The sequence below is a fragment of the Chinchilla lanigera genome, unplaced genomic scaffold, assembly GCF_000276665.1.
Source record: "Chinchilla lanigera isolate Chin_1 unplaced genomic scaffold, ChiLan1.0 scaffold00052, whole genome shotgun sequence".
Lineage (NCBI taxonomy): Eukaryota > Metazoa > Chordata > Mammalia > Rodentia > Chinchillidae > Chinchilla > Chinchilla lanigera.
The window spans coordinates 4994377-5001871 of NW_004955453.1; the positions used below are offsets into that span (position 1 = coordinate 4994377).

The 7495-nt window shown below is 47.2% G+C and overlaps 1 long non-coding RNA gene across 1 annotated transcript; it reads left to right on the forward strand.

Annotated features, from left to right (window-relative positions):
• Nucleotides 1–4658: 4658 nt before the first annotated feature.
• On the forward strand, nucleotides 4659–6151 carry LOC106149782. The gene is made up of 3 exons (XR_001236158.1): nucleotides 4659–4743; nucleotides 5405–5458; nucleotides 6072–6151. It is a non-coding gene; the product is annotated as an uncharacterized LOC106149782 (long non-coding RNA).
• The last annotated feature ends 1344 nt before the right edge of the window (nucleotides 6152–7495 follow it).

Below are 7495 nucleotides of genomic sequence, written 5' to 3' on the forward strand. Positions count from 1 at the left end.
GGTTTTAACTCAGTGGCACAGCACCTGCCTGGCAAGCATCAGGTCCTGAGTTTGGTTCCCTGTACCAAAAAAAAAAAAGAAAATCAACTGTGAAAAGCACTGATAAGCATATCATTTCCTGACTTAATGTAAGTGTGACAACAGGCTGTGCGTTCATCAGCTTTCCACACATGTGACAAAATACCTGACTGCTATCAGTTTAAAGAAGAAAAGGTTTATTTTGGCTCACAGTTCAGAGGCATCAGTCCCTGGTCACTTAGCTCCATTGCTTCTAGGCTTACAGTGAGGCAGAACATCATGGCGAGGAGCATGTCGGGGAGGAAAGCTGCACACCTCCTAACAGACAGGAAGCAGGGTGGGAGGCAAACCGGAGTGAGAGAGGAGGGGACATGAGACAAAGGTTTGTCCCCAAGGTCCTCCCCCCTGGCCCACTCCCTTCGACTAGGCCCTGTCTCTTCAGTTTTTCATCACTTCCCAGTAATGCCATGCAATTACAAATACATCAGTGAATGAAGCTACTGACGAAGTTAGAGCCATCATGACCTGGTCAGCTTCCAAAGTCCACCTCTGAACACTGTGACGCCCAGGACCAAGCCTCCAGCACCTGAGCCTTGAGGGACATATCATACCCAGGCCACAAAAGGCCTTTGTCCACTTCTATACTGTAAGCAAAGAAATCGGAGACAAAAGAAAATCTTTGAAGCAAATGAAAACCATGCTCAGGTACAGCCAGGTCCTGTGTGAGCACAAGTGTGAAGGGCATTTCATTCTCTTTATCCTGAGGATAATGAACCAACTTTCAAAAGACTGGCAATTATTAGAAGTCTAAAAAAAGTGATGAGAAGTCTATCTTGGATTAACTAGAGCTGATTTCTTTCCTTGGCTCTTATATATAACCCCAGAGAAAGAAATGAGTACCTATTTCCACTCATTTACTCATTTAAAATATGGACACCTCTCCGGTCTATAGGGTTGTGTCCCCCTTAAATTCATCGGTTGAGATTCTAACCCCTGAGGTGATGGCGAAAGAAAGTCAGGGCCTGTGGAGATGGTTAGGTCACAAGGTGGAGTCCTCATGAGGGGGATTAGTATTCTTATGAAACAGGCTCAGAGGGAGCATTGTGGTCCTTTTCCCTAAGTAAGATTAGAGCAAAAAGATGACCACCTGTGCAGAAGAGGCCTTCACCAGTTATCTAAGCTGCCGGCACCTTTGTTACTGGGTTTTGGGGTGCTGGAGTCTACTACTGGAGGTGGTATCTGAGTTCTTTCTGTCCTGAGCAAAGAATTGGTCAACACAAGCACTAAGTTTTATTAAAGGTAGGGAAACAAACAGGCTCTGCAGAGTAAGTTTGGGGCAAGTAAAAGCAGGAAAAGAAGTATACCCTACAGCATGAGGGTGGCCATCGTGTAAGAGAGAACATAGTGGCAAAAACCCAACGTGGACCTTACCTTTTTTTTTTTTTTTGGTACTGGGAACCGAACTCAGGACCTTGTGCTTGCCAGGCAGGTGCTGCATCACTGAGCTACATCCCTGGCTCTTATACCTTCCTTTTTGTATCACCCACTCCTCAAGCTGATGTCAGGTCCAGGCCGTCCTATAGAAGCCTGTTCGTGTTCTCGCGAGAAGTCCACATGCAGGGTTTTGGGAACTGTACTGCTTGTGTTCAGGGATCTTGTAATTAACAGGTCACGTGCCTTCTGCAGCTCGCTTTGCCACTGCTAATCTGCTGTCTCACCTTGATCTGAGACTTCTCAGCCTCTTGAGTTGTGAGAAAAAGTTTCTGTTGTTGATGTGAACCCAGTTTATGGCATTTTGTTATAACAGCTGGAGTAGGCTAAGATAAATACCAAAGTGATGGAGTCCTGTTCTGAGCAGGATTTAGTATTAACCAATTGGCTCTCCATGTTTACTTGTGAGTTGTCCAAGGCCTACGGCCCTTGTCTGGAGATAGGCAGTGGATTCATAGTAAGTGAACCTCTGTGAGTCCCTGGTCACCCTGAGGCCTGTACTGACCTGTGAAGCTGTGACTCCTCAAAGGACAAGATAAAGCCACAGCTGAGGATGTTTGGCTCCAACCCCAATTAACTACAAGGAGACCGCAGCTGCAGGCTCCACACTCCTACAGTAAATACCAACCTAAAGATAAGGTAGTTCTCCTGATTGACATAATTTACTACTTGGGAAAATATCTCCAAATGTCCTGCTAGATTCGTCTCAGATTCATGCATTTTCTTCAGTATCTCCCTCCTTTGGTTGAAAACCAAATAAATACAGGCCACACAGAGAAATTCTTTGCTTTAGCCCCCAGAGAATCTCGAATTCTGTTACAGGGTTTGGAACCTCCTAGAGCCCTGAATTCATACCACTTGTCTCATTTATTTAAGCCTTCGCTGTTCACTGGTTTGGGAGATTGCAGGCCTGATCAACCCACAATAACTAAGGGGTACTATGAACCTGTTACCAAAGCACTTAGCTACTTTTGAAACAAATCACTTTCCTCCTGGTTCTGCCTAGCTGGGAAATCTGCTCTTCCTTCCCAACACTTTCTTCCACCCAAGTGCAAGGACTCTGGTGGCTCCACCAAGCCTGGAGGGCCACAGAGCTTCAGCGGGATGTTTCTGCTTCTCCCAGGCCCCAAATGTTTTGACAGCTTGTCCAGTCCGTCTCTGCAAATAGCCCACCCAATCGTGTGAGCACAAGGGACAGAATCCAATTGCTGTGGCCAGCCCTCTGGGAGATCCATGCAGATCCACCTCCTGCTCCATCCACCTGTGATGCTTCCCTCTTCTCTCCATGCCTGGCTCTTTTGCTCAGCTGCTGATACTCGGATCTGGCCCATCTGGCTCTGATGACCCATTTCAGAGCTTCTTTCTAGCTCAACCTCAGGGCTGCTCCTGGGACCCAATTGGGCCTTCACCCTCCAACTCCAAGATTTGGAGGTCCAGGTAAGAGATATGTGAGGCTTCCACTGGCTCTCAAGAGTGGCTTCCTGTCTAGGGCAGAGGATGGAGAACTGAGAGAACAAGTATTCGCCATTAATTATTCAGCACGCACTGAGCTTTCCTCCATGCCCAACTCTGCCCCTTCTACAGGGATTCAGAGGAGAACTAACCATGACTTCCAGCAAGGGGGTGGACAGCAAGAATGAAGAAGTGATCTTGTTTGATACAGCGCAATGGGTATTAGAATAGGTGGACGCATCCCTACACTAAAAAGGAATTCATTATTTATCTGAATGCCGAACTTAATAGAACTTTTTTTTGTTGTTGCTAAGTCTTCATCCCCAGGTCCGGGAGGAGGGCACCCAAAACAGCTGTGCCCCCAGCCCATCTGAGCCCTTCAAATGGAGATCATGAAAAGCCCTCCTTGGGAGCTACCCTCTCCTGCTTTCCCTGTTTTCCCCTCCTCCTGGATCCTCTGCCATTCTTCACCAGCCTCACTTGTGGGGAAACCTCAGTTCCTAACTCCATTTAATCACCCACGCACACTTGTTTGAGAGTTCATTTAGGACATGATTTCCCTGGATGAAGCTGGTGCTTTTTTCCAAAGAGATTCTGATATTTATCACCTTTCTTATAACTCCAAGCACCTGGCAAATGGGGATCATTTAGCGTGTTGTTAGAAACTTAGCCTCCAGCCTTGTCCACACTGGCTTGGTCACATGCTTCTTGTTAAGTAGACTCCAATGAAGCTAGGTGTGGTGAATGCCTGTGCCTCTTGAAGAGAAAATGTTCTCCCCTCGCAAAACCTTAAAAACTTGCTTGGCTAGACTTTCACAATATGGAAAAGTGGCCAGAGGCCTTATAGATTAAAATAGAATGTCCCGGCCTTGTAGAAAATAAAATGTCCCGAGCAGTCTTGTGGTGGTGTGACAACTTTCTGCTTCTCATGCTTTAAAAAAATAAGATAACAACAGACCTTGGTTTATTGAGCACACCTGAAACAGACTGTCAAAAAAACAATTACTTGGCTCGGTATATACTCATATGTTATCTAAAAAACTACACTTATATGCTATAAAACTTCTTACAAAATAAACTTCAGTATGCAGTTGCAGTTACAAACTTGGCTCTTGCTGCTCTGCATCCCCTGTGTCCTGGTTTTGTGTGTGCCTCTACCCCGGGCCCCGAGTGCAGCAGACACTCACAGTGGCTTACGCCTGTAATCCCAGTACTCAGGAGGCTGAGGCAGGAGGATCGTTTTGAGTTCAAGACTAGCCTGGGCTACAAAGTGAGCTCAAGGCTAGCCTGACTGCATAAGGAGACCCTCTCTCAAAAAAGACAAAGAAAAAACAACCCAAACAAAGAAGACCCCAGTGATTCCTACACCCCTTACGATCTGAGTTCAGCTCTGGAGGCCCCTGAGATTTTGTTAGGATAATCATTGAACTCAGAAGGGTGGAAAAAACACCTCACCTTCTTTTGCTTGGGGAAAGAGAGCTGTACTTCCTCTTAGCTCCCTGGGGATGCCCCTGAAATGGCTCATTTCATTGCCAGGTCATCTCCCAGGTACCAGAAAGCCTGCTAGTAAGAAACTAGTGAGACAGGAAGAGAGAGGCTCGCTGATGAACTGCTTGTTTTGGCCTGGATCCAGCCCCAGCCAGAAGCTCCCTGGGAAAAGGAATTGGCTGATTATGATCAACTGAATGAAGGCAGCAGAGAAGGAGGCCTCTGTCTGTCCCCTGCCACCACCACCTCTTTATAACAATTCAGCCGTAGCCCAGAAGAAAATCGATCCTCAAGGTGAGCAGAAAGTAGAGCATGAGAGTCAGTGTGGTGGTAGGCCGGGCGCTGAACCAGCAGGGTGGCAGGACACTTGGCCAGGAGTGATCTTCAGCTGGGGGTAAATGATCTGTGGGTCTCACCTAAAGCTACTACATCAGTCTCCATGGCTTGGGCTCAGGAGGGCTGGTTTTAACTAATATGTTCAGTGATTTTGATGCAAATCATGTTTGGCTGCATTTCTAGCGTAAGAAGATGGCTCTTCTACTCTAGGATGGAGACTTCATGCTGGGGATGGCAGGCTCCCAAGCTATATCTTCTACCTGCTGCCCGGGTTGTCGGAACCCCAGCCAGGACTAGTGCATGGCTGTGCAGGAAGATGTGGTGTTGGACAGAAACCGCAGAGGCGGCGTAGCAAGCACACATAGGGACCCACAGGGAGCTCCAACAGGGAGGATGTGGAAATTATTCATAAGTCACGTGACTTTCAAGGAGTGGGTGTACACAAATCAAATAGACAGGTAGATAGTTTGCCTAAAACTTTCGTAAAATATCTCTCTCTGCCAAGCTCTCCCTTTCATTTTGATGCGGGTCTGAGTTACATCAAGTTACAAAACAGCTTAGTCATATACACATGATGAATAAGATACTTATCACTGAATAACCTATTTTTCCCTTACAGGCTCTCAGCCATTTCTCCTAAGCAGCTTGCCAAGCAGTGGAAATGTTGGTACAGGTTAGAAGGAGTCAAATATGATTCACGAGTTTATACATTTTTGCATTAAAAATTTTATTCCCCAAACAACTACTTAAAAACTCTAAGAACCAATAGGATGATCTTGAGGGGAGGAAAGGGGGAAGCGTGTTGCACATGGCACCGTGTCGGGGGCTATGCCGGGCAAGACTGCTCAGGCTGTTCTGTCCAGGGATCCAGAGTCAGAAGGCTTAGAGGAGGTAGATAATTTCCTACAGAGGTTGGGAAATGGTGCATCACATCTTTCTAGAAAGTTCCCAAAAACCTTCCAAAAACTGATCAATTGCTCTCTGTTGTCATCCAACCCTGACATAAATATCAGGAAAACAGAACTGTCAGGCAGTATGCAGTAGAGAAAATGACTGGGCAGAGTCATAAATGAGTATCAAAGTACAGTGAATCGAAACGGCACTGCCACTGATGTACACAACCAAATCGATGCTATAGGCAATCTAGGCTGTGCCAGGTAGTCCATTTGTACCACTGCTATGCAGGGAGGGTGGATATCGATTCAGAAGATACAGACGAGGGAATAGAAAGTGAAGAAAATTTCTTTTACGGCTCTTCCTACCTCCTGCTATGGCTCTTGCAACAGGAAATAAAATTGCAAGAAGATAACTGCGGCAGATTGCATTTTCCAAAAACGGTGGCAAAACTATCTGCCATTCTACCTGCTCTTCTACAATATGACCTTGCCATCCCTGCCATTGAAAGGTGGGTCCATGTCCCCTTCTTCTTGACCCTCGGTGGGCTGGTGTCAGGAGCCACAAATTATAAACTGAGTCTAGGGGACACCCAAGGTCGTCCTTGTCCTGCCCTTTGAGCCAGATTGGAGCACGGGAACTCCCTGCTCGTCTCCGGTCACAGCTGGAACACCAGCGGCTCATGACTGCTGCGGCGCTCAGGGCAAGATAAGACCTGCTGCGGATGAAAGGCCCCTGAGGAACAGCAGTTTGCTTATTGCCCCCGGCTCATCCTTGTAAGAATGCTTCATTCCTCTCGCTAGCCCACCGTAGTCACCAGTATTGTTTCCTGAGCACCCACTCCCCTTCACCTATTGTTCTTGACACAGACGTAATCAATAAATACTGAGGTTCTGGCTGCCTCATGGCCTTTTGTTCCCTGGGAGCAGCTGGTCATCCCAGATCCCTGCTGCACCGCTATTTTGTCTCTTGCTCTTTCTTCCCACCATGCGCTGCACCACCCGGCAGGAGATTGGAACCCACTGCAGGGGTCTCCAGGGGGTTAGTGTCTGCCTCAAGCAATGGGGAACGCTTCTGCCCCGCTCTGGAAAACGTACCCTTGGAACTCTGAGGTTGTGATGTAAGTAGTTCAGTGACCCCAAGGCTGTCATGCTGGACAGGCCAAGTGCCAGGGCTCCAGGCCGCGTCACAGCTGAGCTCCCGGCTGGCAGACACCATCAGCTGCCAGCCATATGAATGTGCCACCTTGGGGCTGCCGATTTAGCTCAGCGGCAAAAGCGCCTGCCTGGCAAGCGCAAGGTCATGAGTTCGGTTCCCGGTACCGGAGAAAAACCAAAAAATAAAAAAAAAATAAAAAAAAGAATGTGCCACCTTGCAGGTGCAGCCCCCTTGGCATCTGACTGTGTTCACACGAGAAGCACCGAACCGGAACCCTCCTGGTGAGCCTTTCCCAAGCTCTAGATCTCCTGAATTTTGGCAAGATCAAATGGCTATCTTAAGCTGCTAAGTCTTGGGGTGATCTGTCACATAGCAACACTGAAGGGAACAGTACCCAAGGGAAACTCTGAATTTATAAAACCTTGGGCTCTTCCTTTGCATAATTATGTTTCTTTTATTATTTCTCTTTTTCTGAGAGAGGTCTGAAACTCACACTCTCTACATGTGTACATTACAGCGGTGGGAGCTAACTGCTTTCAAAAGACCAAAATGGAATGCTGTATGCAGTTAATTCCACCCCCAAAGGCTCAACCAGGAACAAAGCTGAACCCCCAACTTTTCACAACTAAGATGGATCTCGAAATGGAGAGGAAAGAGG